Source organism: Hippocampus zosterae, chromosome 1 (genome assembly GCF_025434085.1).
Source record: "Hippocampus zosterae strain Florida chromosome 1, ASM2543408v3, whole genome shotgun sequence".
Lineage (NCBI taxonomy): Eukaryota > Metazoa > Chordata > Actinopteri > Syngnathiformes > Syngnathidae > Hippocampus > Hippocampus zosterae.
The window spans coordinates 42,005,259-42,023,120 of NC_067451.1; the positions used below are offsets into that span (position 1 = coordinate 42,005,259).

The 17,862-nt window shown below is 50.7% G+C and overlaps 30 non-coding genes across 30 annotated transcripts; all 30 read right to left on the reverse strand.

Annotated features, from left to right (window-relative positions):
* Window positions 1-134: 134 nt before the first annotated feature.
* LOC127589461 (5S ribosomal RNA) lies at window positions 135-253 on the reverse strand. Its single transcript, XR_007959404.1, has one exon. It is a non-coding gene; the product is annotated as a 5S ribosomal RNA (ribosomal RNA).
* A 478-nt stretch (window positions 254-731) lies between these two features.
* LOC127589468 (5S ribosomal RNA) lies at window positions 732-850 on the reverse strand. The gene has a single exon (XR_007959407.1). It is a non-coding gene; the product is annotated as a 5S ribosomal RNA (ribosomal RNA).
* Window positions 851-1,328: 478 nt separating this feature from the next.
* Window positions 1,329-1,447, reverse strand: LOC127589477 (5S ribosomal RNA). Its single transcript, XR_007959409.1, has one exon. It is a non-coding gene; the product is annotated as a 5S ribosomal RNA (ribosomal RNA).
* A 479-nt stretch (window positions 1,448-1,926) lies between these two features.
* On the reverse strand, window positions 1,927-2,045 carry LOC127589484 (5S ribosomal RNA). Its single transcript, XR_007959410.1, has one exon. It is a non-coding gene; the product is annotated as a 5S ribosomal RNA (ribosomal RNA).
* A 479-nt stretch (window positions 2,046-2,524) lies between these two features.
* On the reverse strand, window positions 2,525-2,643 carry LOC127589488 (5S ribosomal RNA). The gene has a single exon (XR_007959412.1). It is a non-coding gene; the product is annotated as a 5S ribosomal RNA (ribosomal RNA).
* Window positions 2,644-3,121: 478 nt separating this feature from the next.
* On the reverse strand, window positions 3,122-3,240 carry LOC127615931 (5S ribosomal RNA). The gene has a single exon (XR_007966995.1). It is a non-coding gene; the product is annotated as a 5S ribosomal RNA (ribosomal RNA).
* A 479-nt stretch (window positions 3,241-3,719) lies between these two features.
* LOC127613772 (5S ribosomal RNA) lies at window positions 3,720-3,838 on the reverse strand. Its single transcript, XR_007966312.1, has one exon. It is a non-coding gene; the product is annotated as a 5S ribosomal RNA (ribosomal RNA).
* A 479-nt stretch (window positions 3,839-4,317) lies between these two features.
* On the reverse strand, window positions 4,318-4,436 carry LOC127613492 (5S ribosomal RNA). Its single transcript, XR_007966208.1, has one exon. It is a non-coding gene; the product is annotated as a 5S ribosomal RNA (ribosomal RNA).
* A 479-nt stretch (window positions 4,437-4,915) lies between these two features.
* On the reverse strand, window positions 4,916-5,034 carry LOC127589495 (5S ribosomal RNA). Its single transcript, XR_007959421.1, has one exon. It is a non-coding gene; the product is annotated as a 5S ribosomal RNA (ribosomal RNA).
* Window positions 5,035-5,513: 479 nt separating this feature from the next.
* Window positions 5,514-5,632, reverse strand: LOC127614871 (5S ribosomal RNA). The gene has a single exon (XR_007966728.1). It is a non-coding gene; the product is annotated as a 5S ribosomal RNA (ribosomal RNA).
* A 479-nt stretch (window positions 5,633-6,111) lies between these two features.
* On the reverse strand, window positions 6,112-6,230 carry LOC127589500 (5S ribosomal RNA). The gene has a single exon (XR_007959423.1). It is a non-coding gene; the product is annotated as a 5S ribosomal RNA (ribosomal RNA).
* A 479-nt stretch (window positions 6,231-6,709) lies between these two features.
* On the reverse strand, window positions 6,710-6,828 carry LOC127589505 (5S ribosomal RNA). The gene has a single exon (XR_007959424.1). It is a non-coding gene; the product is annotated as a 5S ribosomal RNA (ribosomal RNA).
* Window positions 6,829-7,306: 478 nt separating this feature from the next.
* Window positions 7,307-7,425, reverse strand: LOC127589511 (5S ribosomal RNA). Its single transcript, XR_007959426.1, has one exon. It is a non-coding gene; the product is annotated as a 5S ribosomal RNA (ribosomal RNA).
* Window positions 7,426-7,904: 479 nt separating this feature from the next.
* Window positions 7,905-8,023, reverse strand: LOC127612974 (5S ribosomal RNA). The gene has a single exon (XR_007966028.1). It is a non-coding gene; the product is annotated as a 5S ribosomal RNA (ribosomal RNA).
* A 479-nt stretch (window positions 8,024-8,502) lies between these two features.
* LOC127589518 (5S ribosomal RNA) lies at window positions 8,503-8,621 on the reverse strand. The gene has a single exon (XR_007959432.1). It is a non-coding gene; the product is annotated as a 5S ribosomal RNA (ribosomal RNA).
* A 478-nt stretch (window positions 8,622-9,099) lies between these two features.
* On the reverse strand, window positions 9,100-9,218 carry LOC127589527 (5S ribosomal RNA). Its single transcript, XR_007959433.1, has one exon. It is a non-coding gene; the product is annotated as a 5S ribosomal RNA (ribosomal RNA).
* Window positions 9,219-9,696: 478 nt separating this feature from the next.
* On the reverse strand, window positions 9,697-9,815 carry LOC127589531 (5S ribosomal RNA). The gene has a single exon (XR_007959434.1). It is a non-coding gene; the product is annotated as a 5S ribosomal RNA (ribosomal RNA).
* A 479-nt stretch (window positions 9,816-10,294) lies between these two features.
* On the reverse strand, window positions 10,295-10,413 carry LOC127589543 (5S ribosomal RNA). The gene has a single exon (XR_007959436.1). It is a non-coding gene; the product is annotated as a 5S ribosomal RNA (ribosomal RNA).
* A 478-nt stretch (window positions 10,414-10,891) lies between these two features.
* LOC127589549 (5S ribosomal RNA) lies at window positions 10,892-11,010 on the reverse strand. Its single transcript, XR_007959438.1, has one exon. It is a non-coding gene; the product is annotated as a 5S ribosomal RNA (ribosomal RNA).
* A 479-nt stretch (window positions 11,011-11,489) lies between these two features.
* LOC127589555 (5S ribosomal RNA) lies at window positions 11,490-11,608 on the reverse strand. Its single transcript, XR_007959439.1, has one exon. It is a non-coding gene; the product is annotated as a 5S ribosomal RNA (ribosomal RNA).
* Window positions 11,609-12,087: 479 nt separating this feature from the next.
* On the reverse strand, window positions 12,088-12,206 carry LOC127589558 (5S ribosomal RNA). The gene has a single exon (XR_007959440.1). It is a non-coding gene; the product is annotated as a 5S ribosomal RNA (ribosomal RNA).
* A 479-nt stretch (window positions 12,207-12,685) lies between these two features.
* LOC127589562 (5S ribosomal RNA) lies at window positions 12,686-12,804 on the reverse strand. The gene has a single exon (XR_007959441.1). It is a non-coding gene; the product is annotated as a 5S ribosomal RNA (ribosomal RNA).
* Window positions 12,805-13,283: 479 nt separating this feature from the next.
* LOC127614754 (5S ribosomal RNA) lies at window positions 13,284-13,402 on the reverse strand. The gene has a single exon (XR_007966690.1). It is a non-coding gene; the product is annotated as a 5S ribosomal RNA (ribosomal RNA).
* Window positions 13,403-13,880: 478 nt separating this feature from the next.
* On the reverse strand, window positions 13,881-13,999 carry LOC127615293 (5S ribosomal RNA). The gene has a single exon (XR_007966881.1). It is a non-coding gene; the product is annotated as a 5S ribosomal RNA (ribosomal RNA).
* Window positions 14,000-14,478: 479 nt separating this feature from the next.
* Window positions 14,479-14,597, reverse strand: LOC127613263 (5S ribosomal RNA). Its single transcript, XR_007966129.1, has one exon. It is a non-coding gene; the product is annotated as a 5S ribosomal RNA (ribosomal RNA).
* A 479-nt stretch (window positions 14,598-15,076) lies between these two features.
* Window positions 15,077-15,195, reverse strand: LOC127612596 (5S ribosomal RNA). The gene has a single exon (XR_007965882.1). It is a non-coding gene; the product is annotated as a 5S ribosomal RNA (ribosomal RNA).
* A 479-nt stretch (window positions 15,196-15,674) lies between these two features.
* LOC127612978 (5S ribosomal RNA) lies at window positions 15,675-15,793 on the reverse strand. Its single transcript, XR_007966029.1, has one exon. It is a non-coding gene; the product is annotated as a 5S ribosomal RNA (ribosomal RNA).
* Window positions 15,794-16,272: 479 nt separating this feature from the next.
* LOC127612592 (5S ribosomal RNA) lies at window positions 16,273-16,391 on the reverse strand. Its single transcript, XR_007965879.1, has one exon. It is a non-coding gene; the product is annotated as a 5S ribosomal RNA (ribosomal RNA).
* Window positions 16,392-16,870: 479 nt separating this feature from the next.
* On the reverse strand, window positions 16,871-16,989 carry LOC127589568 (5S ribosomal RNA). Its single transcript, XR_007959442.1, has one exon. It is a non-coding gene; the product is annotated as a 5S ribosomal RNA (ribosomal RNA).
* Window positions 16,990-17,467: 478 nt separating this feature from the next.
* On the reverse strand, window positions 17,468-17,586 carry LOC127616716 (5S ribosomal RNA). The gene has a single exon (XR_007967159.1). It is a non-coding gene; the product is annotated as a 5S ribosomal RNA (ribosomal RNA).
* Between the last annotated feature and the right edge of the window lie 276 nt (window positions 17,587-17,862).

A 17,862-nucleotide genomic window follows, 5' to 3' on the forward strand; every position in this document is an offset into this window, starting at 1 on the left:
AGACGTTGATCTGTCAAATCAACGTGAAGGAAACGATTTTAAACCACAGGATAAGTGAAAGTTGAATGACGAATGAATGCCAAAATTTTTGGAAAGAGCAGTGAATCGTGTTGAGAATTGGAGGTGGGTGCAAAAGCTTACAGCACCTGGTATTCCCAGGCGGTCTCCCATCCAAGTACTAACCAGGCCCGACCCTGCTTAGCTTCCGAGATCGGACGAGATCGGGCGTTCTCAGGGTAGTATGGCCGTAAGCGAGGGAAAACGTGAAAATTGTCCCCTTTATAGCAGACACGGCACTTGCGGGTCGGGGATGGAGAAGTGGGGTGATTTTTTTTTCATTTAATGACCTCCTCCCGAGAGCACGAAGGAGGGGCCCGCTCCCGTGGTGGTTTGAGCGCGCAGCCTGTCAGGCTCGCATACGGTCCTCTGCGAGCACGCAGATGCAGTATTTGATGTTTGTTGCAAAAGTGGGCTTTTCCAGTGGAGGTGGAAAGGCATCCAGCAGGCGGAAATCCCAAGCTGTTTCATGTCCAAGTGCTATCATGACCGACCCCGTGCAGACGGCTCCCTCTGTTGGACATTAATTTTATTCCAAAGAGAACTTGATCTGTCAAATCAACGTGAAGGAAACGATTTCAAACCACAGGATAAGTGAAAGTTGAATGACGAATGAATGCCAAAATTTTTGGAAAGAGCAGTGAATCGTGTTGAGAATTGGAGGTGGGTGCAAAAGCTTACAGCACCTGGTATTCCCAGGCGGTCTCCCATCCAAGTACTAACCAGGCCCGACCCTGCTTAGCTTCCGAGATCGGACGAGATCGGGCGTTCTCAGGGTAGTATGGCCGTAAGCGAGGGAAAACGTGAAAATTGTCCCCTTTATAGCAGACACGGCACTTGCGGGTCGGGGATGGAGTAGTGGGGTGATTTTTTTTTCATTTAATGACCTCCTCCCGAGAGCACGAAGGAGGGGCCCGCTCCCGTGGTGGTTTGAGCGCGCAGCCTGTCAGGCTCGCATACGGTCCTCTGCGAGCACGCAGATGCAGTATTTGATGTTTGTTGCAAAAGTGGGCTTTTCCAGTGGAGGTGCAAAGGCATCCAGCAGGCGGAAATCCCAAGCTGTTTCATGTCCAAGTGCTATCATGAACGACCCCGTGCAGACGGCTCCCTCTGTTGGACATTAATTTTATTCCAAAGAGAACTTGATCTGTCAAATCAACGTGAAGGAAACGATTTCAAACCACAGGATAAGTGAAAGTTGAATGACTAATGAAAGCCAAAATTTTTGGAAAGAGCAGTGAATCGTGTTGAGAATTGGAGGTGGGTGCAAAAGCTTACAGCACCTGGTATTCCCAGGCGGTCTCCCATCCAAGTACTAACCAGGCCCGACCCTGCTTAGCTTCCGAGATCGGACGAGATCGGGCGTTCTCAGGGTAGTATGGCCGTAAGCGAGGGAAAACGTGAAAATTGTCCCCTTTATAGCAGACACGGCACTTGCGGGTCGGGGATGGAGTAGTGGGGTGATTTTTTTTTCATTTAATGACCTCCTCCCGAGAGCACGAAGGAGGGGCCCGCTCCCGTGGTGGTTTGAGCGCGCAGCCTGTCAGGCTCGCATACGGTCCTCTGCGAGCACGCAGATGCAGTATTTGATGTTTGTTGCAAAAGTGGGCTTTTCCAGTGGAGGTGCAAAGGTATCCAGCAGGCGGAAATCCCAAGCTGCTTCATGTCCAAGTGCTATCATGACCGATCCCCGTGCTGACGGCTCCCTCTGTTGGACATTAATTTTATTCCAAAGAGACGTTGATCTGTCAAATCAACGTGAAGGAAACGATTTCAAACCACAGGATAAGTGAAAGTTGAATGACGAATGAATGCCAAAATTTTTGGAAAGAGCAGTGAATCGTGTTGTGATTTGGAGGTGGGTGCAAAAGCTTACAGCACCTGGTATTCCCAGGCGGTCTCCCATCCAAGTACTAACCAGGCCCGACCCTGCTTAGCTTCCGAGATCGGACGAGATCGGGCGTTCTCAGGGTAGTATGGCCGTAAGCGAGGGAAAACGTGAAAATTGTCCCCTTTATAGCAGACATGGCACTTGCGGGTCGGGGATGGAGTCGTGGGGTGATTTTTTTTTCATTTAATGACCTCCTCCCGAGAGCACGAAGGAGGGGCCCGCTCCCGTGGTGGTTTGAGCGCGCAGCCTGTCAGGCTCGCATACGGTCCGCTGCGAGCACGCAGATGCAGTATTTGATGTTTGTTGCAAAAGTGGGCTTTTCCAGTGGAGGTGCAAAGGTATCCAGCAGGCGGAAATCCCAAGCTGCTTCATGTCCAAGTGCTATCATGACCGATCCCCGTGCTGACGGCTCCCTCTGTTGGACATTAATTTTATTCCAAAGAGACGTTGATCTGTCAAATCAACGTGAAGGAAACGATTTCAAACCACAGGATAAGTGAAAGTTGAATGACGAATGAATGCCAAAATTTTTGGAAAGAGCAGTGAATCGTGTTGTGATTTGGAGGTGGGTGCAAAAGCTTACAGCACCTGGTATTCCCAGGCGGTCTCCCATCCAAGTACTAACCAGGCCCGACCCTGCTTAGCTTCCGAGATCGGACGAGATCGGGCGTTCTCAGGGTAGTATGGCCGTAAGCGAGGGAAAACGTGAAAATTGTCCCCTTTATAGCAGACAAGGCACTTGCGGGTAGGGGATGGAGTAGTGTGGTGATTTTTTTTTCATTTAATGACCTCCTCCCGAGAGCACGAAGGAGGGGCCCGCTCCCGTGGTGGTTTGAGCGCGCAGCCTGTCAGGCTCGCATACGGTCCTCTGCGAGCACGCAGATGCAGTATTTGATGTTTGTTGCAAAAGTGGGCTTTTCCAGTGGAGGTGCAAAGGCATCCAGCAGGCGGAAATCCCAAGCTGTTTCATGTCCAAGTGCTATCATGACCGACCCCGTGCAGACGGCTCCCTCTGTCGGACATTAATTTTATTCCAAAGAGACGTTGATCTGTCAAATCAACGTGAAGGAAACGATTTCAAACCACAGGATAAGTGATAGTTGACTGACTAATGAAAGCCAAAATTTTTGGAAAGAGCAGTGAATCGTGTTGAGAATTGGAGGTGGGTGCAAAAGCTTAGAGCACCTGGTATTCCCAGGTGGTCTCCCATCCAAGTACTAACCAGGCCCGACCCGGCTTAGCTTCCGAGATCGGACTAGATCGGGCGTTCTCAGGGTAGTATGGCCATAAGCGAGGGAAAACGCGAAAATTGTCCCCTTTATAGCAGACAAGGCACTTGCGGGTCGGGGATGGAGTAGTGGGGTGATTTTTTTTTCATTTCATGACCTCCTCCCGAGAGCACGAAGGAGGGGCCCGCTCCCGTGGTGGTTTGAGCGCGCAGCCTGTCAGGCTCGCATACGGTCCTCTGCGAGCACGCAGATGCAGTATTTGATGTTTGTTGCAAAAGTGGGCTTTTCCAGTGGAGGTGCAAAGGCATCCAGCAGGCGGAAATCCCAAGCTGCTTCATGTCCAAGTGCTATCATGACCGATCCCCGTGCAGACGTCTCCCTCTGTTGGACATTAATTTTATTCCAAAGAGACGTTGATCCGTCAAATCAACGTGAAGGAAACGATTTCAAACCACAGGATAAGTGAAAGTTGAATGACGAATGAATGCCAAAATTTTTGGAAAGAGCAGTGAATCGTGTTGTGAATTGGAGGTGGGTGCAAAAGCTTACAGCACCTGGTATTCCCAGGCGGTCTCCCATTCAAGTACTAACCAGGCCCGACCCTGCTTAGCTACCGAGATCGGACGAGATCGGGCGTTCTCAGGGTAGTATGGCCGTAAGCGAGGGAAAATGTGAAAATTGTCCCCTTTATAGCAGACAGGGCACTTGCGGGTCGGGGATGGAGTAGTGGGGTGATTTTTTTTTCATTTAATGACCTCCTCCCGAGAGCACGAAGGAGGGGCCCGCTCCCGTGGTGGTTTGAGCGCGCAGCCTGTCAGGCTCGCATACGGTCCTCTGCGAGCACGCAGATGCGGTATTTGATGTTTGTTGCAAAAGTGGGCTTTTCCAGTGGAGGTGCAAAGGCATCCAGCAGGCGGAAATCCCAAGCTGCTTCATGTCCAAGTGCTATCATGACCGATCCCCGTGCAGACGGCTCCCTCTGTTGGACATTAATTTTATTCCAAAGAGACGTTGATCTGTCAAATCAACGTGAAGGAAACGATTTCAAACCACAGGATAAGTGAAAGTTGAATGACGAATGAATGCCAAAATTTTTGGAAAGAGCAGTGAATCGTGTTGTGAATTGGAGGTGGGTGCAAAAGCTTACAGCACCTGGTATTCCCAGGCGGTCTCCCATCCAAGTACTAACCAGGCCCTACCCTGCTTAGCTTCCGAGATCAGACGAGATCGGGTGTTCTCAGGGTAGTATGGCCGTAAGCGAGGGAAAACGCGAAAATTATCCTCTTTATAGCAGACAGGGCACTTCTGGGTCGGGGATGGAGTAGTGGGGTGATTTTTTTTTCATTTAATGACCTCCTCCCGAGAGCACGAAGGAGGGGCCTGCTCCCGTGGTGGTTTGAGCGCGCAGCCTGTCAGGCTCGCATACGGTCCTCTGCGAGCGCGCAGATGCGGTATTTGATGTTTGTTGCAAAAGTGGGCTTTTCCAGTGGAGGTGCAAACGCATCCAGCAGGCGGAAATCCCAAGCTGTTTCATGTCCAAGTGCTATCATGACCGATCCCCGTGCAGACGGCTCCCTCTGTTGGACATTAATTTTATTCCAAAGAGACGTTGATCTGTCAAATCAACGTGAAGGAAACGATTTTAAACCACAGGATAAGTGAAAGTTGAATGACGAATGAATGCCAAAATTTTTGGAAAGAGCAGTGAATCGTGTTGAGAATTGGAGGTGGGTGCAAAAGCTTACAGCACCTGGTATTCCCAGGCGGTCTCCCATCCAAGTACTAACCAGGCCCGACCCTGCTTAGCTTCCGAGATCGGACGAGATCGGGCGTTCTCAGGGTAGTATGGCCGTAAGCGAGGGAAAACGTGAAAATTGTCCCCTTTATAGCAGACAAGGCACTTGCGGGTCGGGGATGGAGTAGTGGGGTGATTTTTTTTTCCATTTAATGACCTCCTCCCGAGAGCACGAAGGAGGGGCCCGCTCCCGTGGTGGTTTGAGCGCGCAGCCTGTCAGGCTCGCATACGGTCCTCTGCGAGCACGCAGATGCAGTATTTGATGTTTGTTGCAAAAGTGGGCTTTTCCAGTGGAGGTGGAAAGGCATCCAGCAGGCGGAAATCCCAAGCTGTTTCATGTCCAAGTGCTATCATGACCGAGCCCGTGCAGACGGCTCCCTCTGTTGGACATTAATTTTATTCCAAAGAGACGTTGATCTGTCAAATCAACGTGAAGGAAACGATTTCAAACCACAGGATAAGTGAAAGTTGAATGACTAATGAAAGCCAAAATTTTTGGAAAGAGCAGTGAATCGTGTTGAGAATTGGAGGTGGGTGCAAAAGCTTACAGCAGCTGGTATTCCCAGGCGGTCTCCCATCCAAGTACTAACCAGGCCCGACCCTGCTTAGCTTCCGAGATCGGACGAGATCGGGCGTTCTCAGGGTAGTATGGCCGTAAGCGAGGGAAAACGTGAAAATTGTCCCCTTTATAGCAGACATGGCACTTGCGGGTCGGGGATGGAGTCGTGGGGTGATTTTTTTTTCATTTAATGACCTCCTCCCGAGAGCACGAAGGAGGGGCCCGCTCCCGTGGTGGTTTGAGCGCGCAGCCTGTCAGGCTCGCATTCGGTCCTCTGCGAGCGCGCAGATGCGGTATTTGATGTTTGTTGCAAAAGTGGGCTTTTCCAGTGGAGGTGCAAAGGCATCCAGCAGGCGGAAATCCCAAGCTGTTTCATGTCCAAGTGCTATCATGACCGATCCCCGTGCAGACGGCTCCCTCTGTTGGACATTAATTTTATTCCAAAGAGACGTTGATCTGTCAAATCAACGTGAAGGAAACGATTTCAAACCACAGGATAAGTGAAAGTTGAATGACGAATGAATGCCAAAATTTTTGGAAAGAGCAGTGAATCGTGTTGAGAATTGGAGGTGGGTGCAAAAGCTTACAGCACCTGGTATTCCCAGGCGGTCTCCCATCCAAGTACTAACCAGGCCCGACCCTGCTTAGCTTCCGAGATCGGACGAGATCGGGCGTTCTCAGGGTAGTATGGCCGTAAGCGAGGGAAAACGCGAAAATTGTCCTCTTTATAGCAGACAGGGCACTTCTGGGTCGGGGGTGGAGTAGTGGGGTGATTTTTTTTCATTTAATAAACCTCCTCCGGAGTGCACAAAGGAGGGGCCCGCTCCCGTGGTGGTTTGAGCGCGCAGCCTGTCAGGCTCGCATACGGTCCTCTGCGAGCGCGCAGAGGCTGTACTTGATGTCTGTTGCAAAAGTGGGCTTTTCCAGTGGAGGTGCATAGGCATCCAGCAGGCGGAAATCCCAAGCTGTTTCATGTCCAAGTGCTATCATTACCGATTCCCGTGCAGACGGCTCCCTCTGTTGGACATTAATTTTATTCCAAAGAGACGTTGATCTGTCAAATCAACGTGAAGGAAACGATTTTAAACCACAGGATAAGTGAAAGTTGAATGACGAATGAATGCCAAAATTTTTGGAAAGAGCAGTGAATCGTGTTGAGAATTGGAGGTGGGTGCAAAAGCTTACAGCACCTGGTATTCCCAGGCGGTCTCCCATCCAAGTACTAACCAGGCCCGACCCTGCTTAGCTTCCGAGATCGGACGAGATCGGGCGTTCTCAGGGTAGTATGGCCGTAAGCGAGGGAAAACGTGAAAATTGTCCCCTTTATAGCAGACACGGCACTTGCGGGTCGGGGATGGAGTAGTGGGGTGATTTTTTTTTCATTTAATGACCTCCTCCCGAGAGCACGAAGGAGGGGCCCGCTCCCGTGGTGGTTTGAGCGCGCAGCCTGTCAGGCTCGCATACGGTCCTCTGCGAGCACGCAGATGCAGTATTTGATGTTTGTTGCAAAAGTGGGCTTTTCCAGTGGAGGTGCAAAGGCATCCAGCAGGCGGAAATCCCAAGCTGTTTCATGTCCAAGTGCTATCATGAACGACCCCGTGCAGACGGCTCCCTCTGTTGGACATTAATTTTATTCCAAAGAGAACTTGATCTGTCAAATCAACGTGAAGGAAACGATTTCAAACCACAGGATAAGTGAAAGTTGAATGACTAATGAAAGCCAAAATTTTTAGAAAGAGCAGTGAATCGTGTTGAGAATTGGAGGTGGGTGCAAAAGCTTACAGCACCTGGTATTCCCAGGCGGTCTCCCATCCAAGTACTAACCAGGCCCGACCCTGCTTAGCTTCCGAGATCGGACGAGATCGGGCGTTCTCAGGGTAGTATGGCCGTAAGCGAGGGAAAACGTGAAAATGGTCCCCTTTATAGCAGACACGGCACTTGCGGGTCGGGGATGGAGTAGTGGGGTGATTTTTTTTTCATTTAATGACCTCCTCCCGAGAGCACGAAGGAGGGGCCTGCTCCCGTGGTGGTTTGAGCGCGCAGCCTGTCAGGCTCGCATACGGTCCTCTGCGAGCGCGGGGATGCGGTATTTGATGTTTGTTGCAAAAGTGGGCTTTTCCAGTGGAGGTGCAAACGCATCCAGCAGGCGGAAATCCCAAGCTGTTTCATGTCCAAGTGCTATCATGACCGATCCCCGTGCAGACGGCTCCCTCTGTTGGACATTAATTTTATTCCAAAGAGACGTTGATCTGTCAAATCAACGTGAAGGAAACGATTTTAAACCACAGGATAAGTGAAAGTTGAATGACGAATGAATGCCAAAATTTTTGGAAAGAGCAGTGAATCGTGTTGAGAATTGGAGGTGGGTGCAAAAGCTTACAGCACCTGGTATTCCCAGGCGGTCTCCCATCCAAGTACTAACCAGGCCCGACCCTGCTTAGCTTCCGAGATCGGACGAGATCGGGCGTTCTCAGGGTAGTATGGCCATAAGCGAGGGAAAACGTGAAAATTGTCCCCTTTATAGCAGACAAGGCACTTGCGGGTCGGGGATGGAGTAGTGGGGTGATTTTTTTTTCATTTAATGACCTCCTCCCGAGAGCACGAAGGAGGGGCCCGCTCCCGTGGTGGTTTGAGCGCGCAGCCTGTCAGGCTCGCATACGGTCCTCTGCGAGCACGCAGATGCAGTATTTGATGTTTGTTGCAAAAGTGGGCTTTTCCAGTGGAGGTGGAAAGGCATCCAGCAGGCGGAAATCCCAAGCTGTTTCATGTCCAAGTGCTATCATGACCGATTCCCGTGCAGACGGCTCCCTCTGTTGGACATTAATTTTATTCCAAAGAGACGTTGATCTGTCAAATCAACGTGAAGGAAACGATTTTAAACCACAGGATAAGTGAAAGTTGAATGACGAATGAATGCCAAAATTTTTGGAAAGAGCAGTGAATCGTGTTGAGAATTGGAGGTGGGTGCAAAAGCTTACAGCACCTGGTATTCCCAGGCGGTCTCCCATCCAAGTACTAACCAGGCCCGACCCTGCTTAGCTTCCGAGATCGGACGAGATCGGGCGTTCTCAGGGTAGTATGGCCGTAAGCGAGGGAAAACGTGAAAATTGTCCCCTTTATAGCAGACACGGCACTTGCGGGTCGGGGATGGAGAAGTGGGGTGATTTTTTTTTCATTTAATGACCTCCTCCCGAGAGCACGAAGGAGGGGCCCGCTCCCGTGGTGGTTTGAGCGCGCAGCCTGTCAGGCTCGCATACGGTCCTCTGCGAGCACGCAGATGCAGTATTTGATGTTTGTTGCAAAAGTGGGCTTTTCCAGTGGAGGTGGAAAGGCATCCAGCAGGCGGAAATCCCAAGCTGTTTCATGTCCAAGTGCTATCATGACCGACCCCGTGCAGACGGCTCCCTCTGTTGGACATTAATTTTATTCCAAAGAGAACTTGATCTGTCAAATCAACGTGAAGGAAACGATTTCAAACCACAGGATAAGTGAAAGTTGAATGACGAATGAATGCCAAAATTTTTGGAAAGAGCAGTGAATCGTGTTGAGAATTGGAGGTGGGTGCAAAAGCTTACAGCACCTGGTATTCCCAGGCGGTCTCCCATCCAAGTACTAACCAGGCCCGACCCTGCTTAGCTTCCGAGATCGGACGAGATCGGGCGTTCTCAGGGTAGTATGGCCGTAAGCGAGGGAAAACGTGAAAATTGTCCCCTTTATAGCAGACACGGCACTTGCGGGTCGGGGATGGAGTAGTGGGGTGATTTTTTTTTCATTTAATGACCTCCTCCCGAGAGCACGAAGGAGGGGCCCGCTCCCGTGGTGGTTTGAGCGCGCAGCCTGTCAGGCTCGCATACGGTCCTCTGCGAGCACGCAGATGCAGTATTTGATGTTTGTTGCAAAAGTGGGCTTTTCCAGTGGAGGTGCAAAGGCATCCAGCAGGCGGAAATCCCAAGCTGTTTCATGTCCAAGTGCTATCATGAACGACCCCGTGCAGACGGCTCCCTCTGTTGGACATTAATTTTATTCCAAAGAGAACTTGATCTGTCAAATCAACGTGAAGGAAACGATTTCAAACCACAGGATAAGTGAAAGTTGAATGACTAATGAAAGCCAAAATTTTTGGAAAGAGCAGTGAATCGTGTTGAGAATTGGAGGTGGGTGCAAAAGCTTACAGCACCTGGTATTCCCAGGCGGTCTCCCATCCAAGTACTAACCAGGCCCGACCCTGCTTAGCTTCCGAGATCGGACGAGATCGGGCGTTCTCAGGGTAGTATGGCCGTAAGCGAGGGAAAACGTGAAAATTGTCCCCTTTATAGCAGACACGGCACTTGCGGGTCGGGGATGGAGTAGTGGGGTGATTTTTTTTTCATTTAATGACCTCCTCCCGAGAGCACGAAGGAGGGGCCCGCTCCCGTGGTGGTTTGAGCGCGCAGCCTGTCAGGCTCGCATACGGTCCTCTGCGAGCACGCAGATGCAGTATTTGATGTTTGTTGCAAAAGTGGGCTTTTCCAGTGGAGGTGCAAAGGTATCCAGCAGGCGGAAATCCCAAGCTGCTTCATGTCCAAGTGCTATCATGACCGATCCCCGTGCTGACGGCTCCCTCTGTTGGACATTAATTTTATTCCAAAGAGACGTTGATCTGTCAAATCAACGTGAAGGAAACGATTTCAAACCACAGGATAAGTGAAAATTGAATGACGAATGAATGCCAAAATTTTTGGAAAGAGCAGTGAATCGTGTTGTGATTTGGAGGTGGGTGCAAAAGCTTACAGCACCTGGTATTCCCAGGCGGTCTCCCATCCAAGTACTAACCAGGCCCGACCCTGCTTAGCTTCCGAGATCGGACGAGATCGGGCGTTCTCAGGGTAGTATGGCCGTAAGCGAGGGAAAACGTGAAAATTGTCCCCTTTATAGCAGACAAGGCACTTGCGGGTAGGGGATGGAGTAGTGTGGTGATTTTTTTTTCATTTAATGACCTCCTCCCGAGAGCACGAAGGAGGGGCCCGCTCCCGTGGTGGTTTGAGCGCGCAGCCTGTCAGGCTCGCATACGGTCCTCTGCGAGCACGCAGATGCAGTATTTGATGTTTGTTGCAAAAGTGGGCTTTTCCAGTGGAGGTGCAAAGGCATCCAGCAGGCGGAAATCCCAAGCTGTTTCATGTCCAAGTGCTATCATGAACGACCCCGTGCAGACGGCTCCCTCTGTTGGACATTAATTTTATTCCAAAGAGAACTTGATCTGTCAAATCAACGTGAAGGAAACGATTTCAAACCACAGGATAAGTGAAAGTTGAATGACTAATGAAAGCCAAAATTTTTGGAAAGAGCAGTGAATCGTGTTGAGAATTGGAGGTGGGTGCAAAAGCTTACAGCACCTGGTATTCCCAGGCGGTCTCCCATCCAAGTACTAACCAGGCCCGACCCTGCTTAGCTTCCGAGATCGGACGAGATCGGGCGTTCTCAGGGTAGTATGGCCGTAAGCGAGGGAAAACGTGAAAATTGTCCCCTTTATAGCAGACACGGCACTTGCGGGTCGGGGATGGAGTAGTGGGGTGATTTTTTTTTCATTTAATGACCTCCTCCCGAGAGCACGAAGGAGGGGCCTGCTCCCGTGGTGGTTTGAGCGCGCAGCCTGTCAGGCTCGCATACGGTCCTCTGCGAGCGCGCAGATGCGGTATTTGATGTTTGTTGCAAAAGTGGGCTTTTCCAGTGGAGGTGCAAACGCATCCAGCAGGCGGAAATCCCAAGCTGTTTCATGTCCAAGTGCTATCATGACCGATCCCCGTGCAGACGGCTCCCTCTGTTGGACATTAATTTTATTCCAAAGAGACGTTGATCTGTCAAATCAACGTGAAGGAAACGATTTTAAACCACAGGATAAGTGAAAGTTGAATGACGAATGAATGCCAAAATTTTTGGAAAGAGCAGTGAATCGTGTTGTGATTTGGAGGTGGGTGCAAAAGCTTACAGCACCTGGTATTCCCAGGCGGTCTCCCATCCAAGTACTAACCAGGCCCGACCCTGCTTAGCTTCCGAGATCGGACGAGATCGGGCGTTCTCAGGGTAGTATGGCCGTAAGCGAGGGAAAACGCGAAAATTGTCCTCTTTATAGCAGACAGGGCACTTCTGGGTCGGGGGTGGAGTAGTGGGGTGATTTTTTTTCATTTAATAAACCTCCTCCGGAGTGCACAAAGGAGGGGCCCGCTCCCGTGGTGGTTTGAGCGCGCAGCCTGTCAGGCTCGCATACGGTCCTCTGCGAGCGCGCAGAGGCTGTACTTGATGTCTGTTGCAAAAGTGGGCTTTTCCAGTGGAGGTGCATAGGCATCCAGCAGGCGGAAATCCCAAGCTGTTTCATGTCCAAGTGCTATCATTACCGATTCCCGTGCAGACGGCTCCCTCTGTTGGACATTAATTTTATTCCAAAGAGACGTTGATCTGTCAAATCAACGTGAAGGAAACGATTTTAAACCACAGGATAAGTGAAAGTTGAATGACGAATGAATGCCAAAATTTTTGGAAAGAGCAGTGAATCGTGTTGAGAATTGGAGGTGGGTGCAAAAGCTTACAGCACCTGGTATTCCCAGGCGGTCTCCCATCCAAGTACTAACCAGGCCCGACCCTGCTTAGCTTCCGAGATCGGACGAGATCGGGCGTTCTCAGGGTAGTATGGCCGTAAGCGAGGGAAAACGTGAAAATTGTCCCCTTTATAGCAGACACGGCACTTGCGGGTCGGGGATGGAGTAGTGGGGTGATTTTTTTTTTCATTTAATGACCTCCTCCCGAGAGCACGAAGGAGGGGCCCGCTCCCGTGGTGGTTTGAGCGCGCAGCCTGTCAGGCTCGCATACGGTCCTCTGCGAGCACGCAGATGCAGTATTTGATGTTTGTTGCAAAAGTGGGCTTTTCCAGTGGAGGTGCAAAGGCATCCAGCAGGCGGAAATCCCAAGCTGTTTCATGTCCAAGTGCTATCATGAACGACCCCGTGCAGACGGCTCCCTCTGTTGGACATTAATTTTATTCCAAAGAGAACTTGATCTGTCAAATCAACGTGAAGGAAACGATTTCAAACCACAGGATAAGTGAAAGTTGAATGACTAATGAAAGCCAAAATTTTTGGAAAGAGCAGTGAATCGTGTTGAGAATTGGAGGTGGGTGCAAAAGCTTACAGCACCTGGTATTCCCAGGCGGTCTCCCATCCAAGTACTAACCAGGCCCGACCCTGCTTAGCTTCCGAGATCGGACGAGATCGGGCGTTCTCAGGGTAGTATGGCCGTAAGCGAGGGAAAACGTGAAAATTGTCCCCTTTATAGCAGACACGGCACTTGCGGGTCGGGGATGGAGTAGTGGGGTGATTTTTTTTTCATTTAATGACCTCCTCCCGAGAGCACGAAGGAGGGGCCCGCTCCCGTGGTGGTTTGAGCGCGCAGCCTGTCAGGCTCGCATACGGTCCGCTGCGAGCACGCAGATGCAGTATTTGATGTTTGTTGCAAAAGTGGGCTTTTCCAGTGGAGGTGCAAAGGTATCCAGCAGGCGGAAATCCCAAGCTGCTTCATGTCCAAGTGCTATCATGACCGATCCCCGTGCTGACGGCTCCCTCTGTTGGACATTAATTTTATTCCAAAGAGACGTTGATCTGTCAAATCAACGTGAAGGAAACGATTTCAAACCACAGGATAAGTGAAAGTTGAATGACGAATGAATGCCAAAATTTTTGGAAAGAGCAGTGAATCGTGTTGTGATTTGGAGGTGGGTGCAAAAGCTTACAGCACCTGGTATTCCCAGGCGGTCTCCCATCCAAGTACTAACCAGGGCCGACCCTGCTTAGCTTCCGAGATCGGACGAGATCGGGCGGTCTCAGGGTAGTATGGCCGTAAGCGAGGGAAAACGTGAAAATTGTCCCCTTTATAGCAGACAAGGCACTTGCGGGTAGGGGATGGAGTAGTGTGGTGATTTTTTTTTCATTTAATGACCTCCTCCCGAGAGCACGAAGGAGGGGCCCGCTCCCGTGGTGGTTTGAGCGCGCAGCCTGTCAGGCTCGCATACGGTCCTCTGCGAGCACGCAGATGCAGTATTTGATGTTTGTTGCAAAAGTGGGCTTTTCCAGTGGAGGTGCAAAGGCATCCAGCAGGCGGAAATCCCAAGCTGTTTCATGTCCAAGTGCTATCATGACCGACCCCGTGCAGACGGCTCCCTCTGTCGGACATTAATTTTATTCCAAAGAGACGTTGATCTGTCAAATCAACGTGAAGGAAACGATTTCAAACCACAGGATAAGTGATAGTTGACTGACTAATGAAAGCCAAAATTTTTGGAAAGAGCAGTGAATCGTGTTGAGAATTGGAGGTGGGTGCAAAAGCTTAGAGCACCTGGTATTCCCAGGTGGTCTCCCATCCAAGTACTAACCAGGCCCGACCCTGCTTAGCTTCCGAGATCGGACTAGATCGGGCGTTCTCAGGGTAGTATGGCCATAAGCGAGGGAAAACGCGAAAATTGTCCCCTTTATAGCAGACAAGGCACTTGCGGGTCGGGGATGGAGTAGTGGGGTGATTTTTTTTTCATTTCATGACCTCCTCCCGAGAGCACGAAGGAGGGGCCCGCTCCCGTGGTGGTTTGAGCGCGCAGCCTGTCAGGCTCGCATACGGTCCTCTGCGAGCACGCAGATGCAGTATTTGATGTTTGTTGCAAAAGTGGGCTTTTCCAGTGGAGGTGCAAAGGCATCCAGCAGGCGGAAATCCCAAGCTGCTTCATGTCCAAGTGCTATCATGACCGATCCCCGTGCAGACGTCTCCCTCTGTTGGACATTAATTTTATTCCAAAGAGACGTTGATCCGTCAAATCAACGTGAAGGAAACGATTTCAAACCACAGGATAAGTGAAAGTTGAATGACGAATGAATGCCAAAATTTTTGGAAAGAGCAGTGAATCGTGTTGTGAATTGGAGGTGGGTGCAAAAGCTTACAGCACCTGGTATTCCCAGGCGGTCTCCCATTCAAGTACTAACCAGGCCCGACCCTGCTTAGCTTCCGAGATCGGACGAGATCGGGCGTTCTCAGGGTAGTATGGCCGTAAGCGAGGGAAAATGTGAAAATTGTCCCCTTTATAGCAGACAGGGCACTTGCGGGTCGGGGATGGAGTAGTGGGGTGATTTTTTTTTCATTTAATGACCTCCTCCCGAGAGCACGAAGGAGGGGCCCGCTCCCGTGGTGGTTTGAGCGCGCAGCCTGTCAGGCTCGCATACGGTCCTCTGCGAGCACGCAGATGCGGTATTTGATGTTTGTTGCAAAAGTGGGCTTTTCCAGTGGAGGTGCAAAGGCATCCAGCAGGCGGAAATCCCAAGCTGCTTCATGTCCAAGTGCTATCATGACCGATCCCCGTGCAGACGGCTCCCTCTGTTGGACATTAATTTTATTCCAAAGAGACGTTGATCTGTCAAATCAACGTGAAGGAAACGATTTCAAACCACAGGATAAGTGAAAGTTGAATGACGAATGAATGCCAAAATTTTTGGAAAGAGCAGTGAATCGTGTTGTGAATTGGAGGTGGGTGCAAAAGCTTACAGCACCTGGTATTCCCAGGCGGTGTCCCATCCAAGTACTAACCAGGCCCTACCCTGCTTAGCTTCCGAGATCAGACGAGATCGGGTGTTCTCAGGGTAGTATGGCCGTAAGCGAGGGAAAACGCGAAAATTATCCTCTTTATAGCAGACAGGGCACTTCTGGGTCGGGGATGGAGTAGTGGGGTGATTTTTTTTTCATTTAATGACCTCCTCCCGAGAGCACGAAGGAGGGGCCTGCTCCCGTGGTGGTTTGAGCGCGCAGCCTGTCAGGCTCGCATACGGTCCTCTGCGAGCGCGCAGATGCGGTATTTGATGTTTGTTGCAAAAGTGGGCTTTTCCAGTGGAGGTGCAAACGCATCCAGCAGGCGGAAATCCCAAGCTGTTTCATGTCCAAGTGCTATCATGACCGATCCCCGTGCAGACGGCTCCCTCTGTTGGACATTAATTTTATTCCAAAGAGACGTTGATCTGTCAAATCAACGTGAAGGAAACGATTTTAAACCACAGGATAAGTGAAAGTTGAATGACGAATGAATGCCAAAATTTTTGGAAAGAGCAGTGAATCGTGTTGAGAATTGGAGGTGGGTGCAAAAGCTTACAGCACCTGGTATTCCCAGGCGGTCTCCCATCCAAGTACTAACCAGGCCCGACCCTGCTTAGCTTCCGAGATCGGACGAGATCGGGCGTTCTCAGGGTAGTATGGCCATAAGCGAGGGAAAACGTGAAAATTGTCCCCTTTATAGCAGACAAGGCACTTGCGGGTCGGGGATGGAGTAGTGGGGTGATTTTTTTTTCATTTAATGACCTCCTCCCGAGAGCACGAAGGAGGGGCCCGCTCCCGTGGTGGTTTGAGCGCGCAGCCTGTCAGGCTCGCATACGGTCCTCTGCGAGCACGCAGATGCAGTATTTGATGTTTGTTGCAAAAGTGGGCTTTTCCAGTGGAGGTGGAAAGGCATCCAGCAGGCGGAAATCCCAAGCTGTTTCATGTCCAAGTGCTATCATGACCGATCCCCGTGCAGACGGCTCCCTCTGTTGGACATTAATTTTATTCCAAAGAGACGTTGATCTGTCAAATCAACGTGAAGGAAACGATTTCAAACCACAGGATAAGTGAAAGTTGAATGACGAATGAATGCCAAAATTTTTGGAAAGAGCAGTGAATCGTGTTGAGAATTGGAGGTGGGTGCAAAAGCTTACAGCACCTGGTGTTCCCAGGCGGTCTCCCATCCAAGTACTAACCAGGCCCGACCCTGCTTAGCTTCCGAGATCGGACGAGATCGGGCGTTCTCAGGGTAGTATGGCCGTAAGCGAGGGAAAACGCGAAAATTGTCCTCTTTATAGCAGACAGGGCACTTCTGGGTCGGGGGTGGAGTAGTGGGGTGATTTTTTTTCATTTAATAAACCTCCTCCGGAGTGCACAAAGGAGGGGCCCGCTCCCGTGGTGGTTTGAGCGCGCAGCCTGTCAGGCTCGCATACGGTCCTCTGCGAGCGCGCAGAGGCTGTACTTGATGTCTGTTGCAAAAGTGGGCTTTTCCAGTGGAGGTGCATAGGCATCCAGCAGGCGGAAATCCCAAGCTGTTTCATGTCCAAGTGCTATCATTACCGATTCCCGTGCAGACGGCTCCCTCTGTTGGACATTAATTTTATTCCAAAGAGACGTTGATCTGTCAAATCAACGTGAAGGAAACGATTTCAAACCACAGGATAAGTGAAAGTTGAATGACGAATGAATGCCAAAATTTTTGGAAAGAGCAGTGAATCGTGTTGAGAATTGGAGGTGGGTGCAAAAGCTTACAGCACCTGGTATTCCCAGGCGGTCTCCCATCCAAGTACTAACCAGGCCCGACCCTGCTTAGCTTCCGAGATCGGACGAGATCGGGCGTTCTCAGGGTAGTATGGCCGTAAGCGAGGGAAAACGTGAAAATTGTCCCCTTTATAGCAGACACGGCACTTGCGGGTCGGGGATGGAGTAGTGGGGTGATTTTTTTTTCATTTAATGACCTCCTCCCGAGAGCACGAAGGAGGGGCCCGCTCCCGTGGTGGTTTGAGCGCGCAGCCTGTCAGGCTCGCATTCGGTCCTCTGCGAGCGCGCAGATGCAGTATTTGATGTTTGTTGCAAAAGTGGGCTTTTCCAGTGGAGGTGCAAAGGCATCCAGCAGGCGGAAATCCCAAGCTGTTTCATGTCCAAGTGCTATCATGACCGACCCCGTGCAGACGGCTCCCTCTGTCGGACATTAATTTTATTCCAAAGAGACGTTGATCTGTCAAATCAACGTGAAGGAAACGATTTCAAACCACAGGATAAGTGATAGTTGACTGACTAATGAAAGCCAAAATTTTTGGAAAGAGCAGTGAATCGTGTTGAGAATTGGAGGTGGGTGCAAAAGCTTAGAGCACCTGGTATTTCCAGGTGGTCTCCCATCCAAGTACTAACCAGGCCCGACCCTGCTTAGCTTCCGAGATCGGACTAGATCGGGCGTTCACAGGGTAGTATGGCCATAAGCGAGGGAAAACGCGAAAATTGTCCCCTTTATAGCAGACAAGGCACTTGCGGGTCGGGGATGGAGTAGTGGGGTGATTTTTTTTTCATTTCATGACCTCCTCCCGAGAGCACGAAGGAGGGGCCCGCTCCCGTGGTGGTTTGAGCGCGCAGCCTGTCAGGCTCGCATACGGTCCTCTGCGAGCACGCAGATGCAGTATTTGATGTTTGTTGCAAAAGTGGGCTTTTCCAGTGGAGGTGCAAAGGCATCCAGCAGGCGGAAATCCCAAGCTGCTTCATG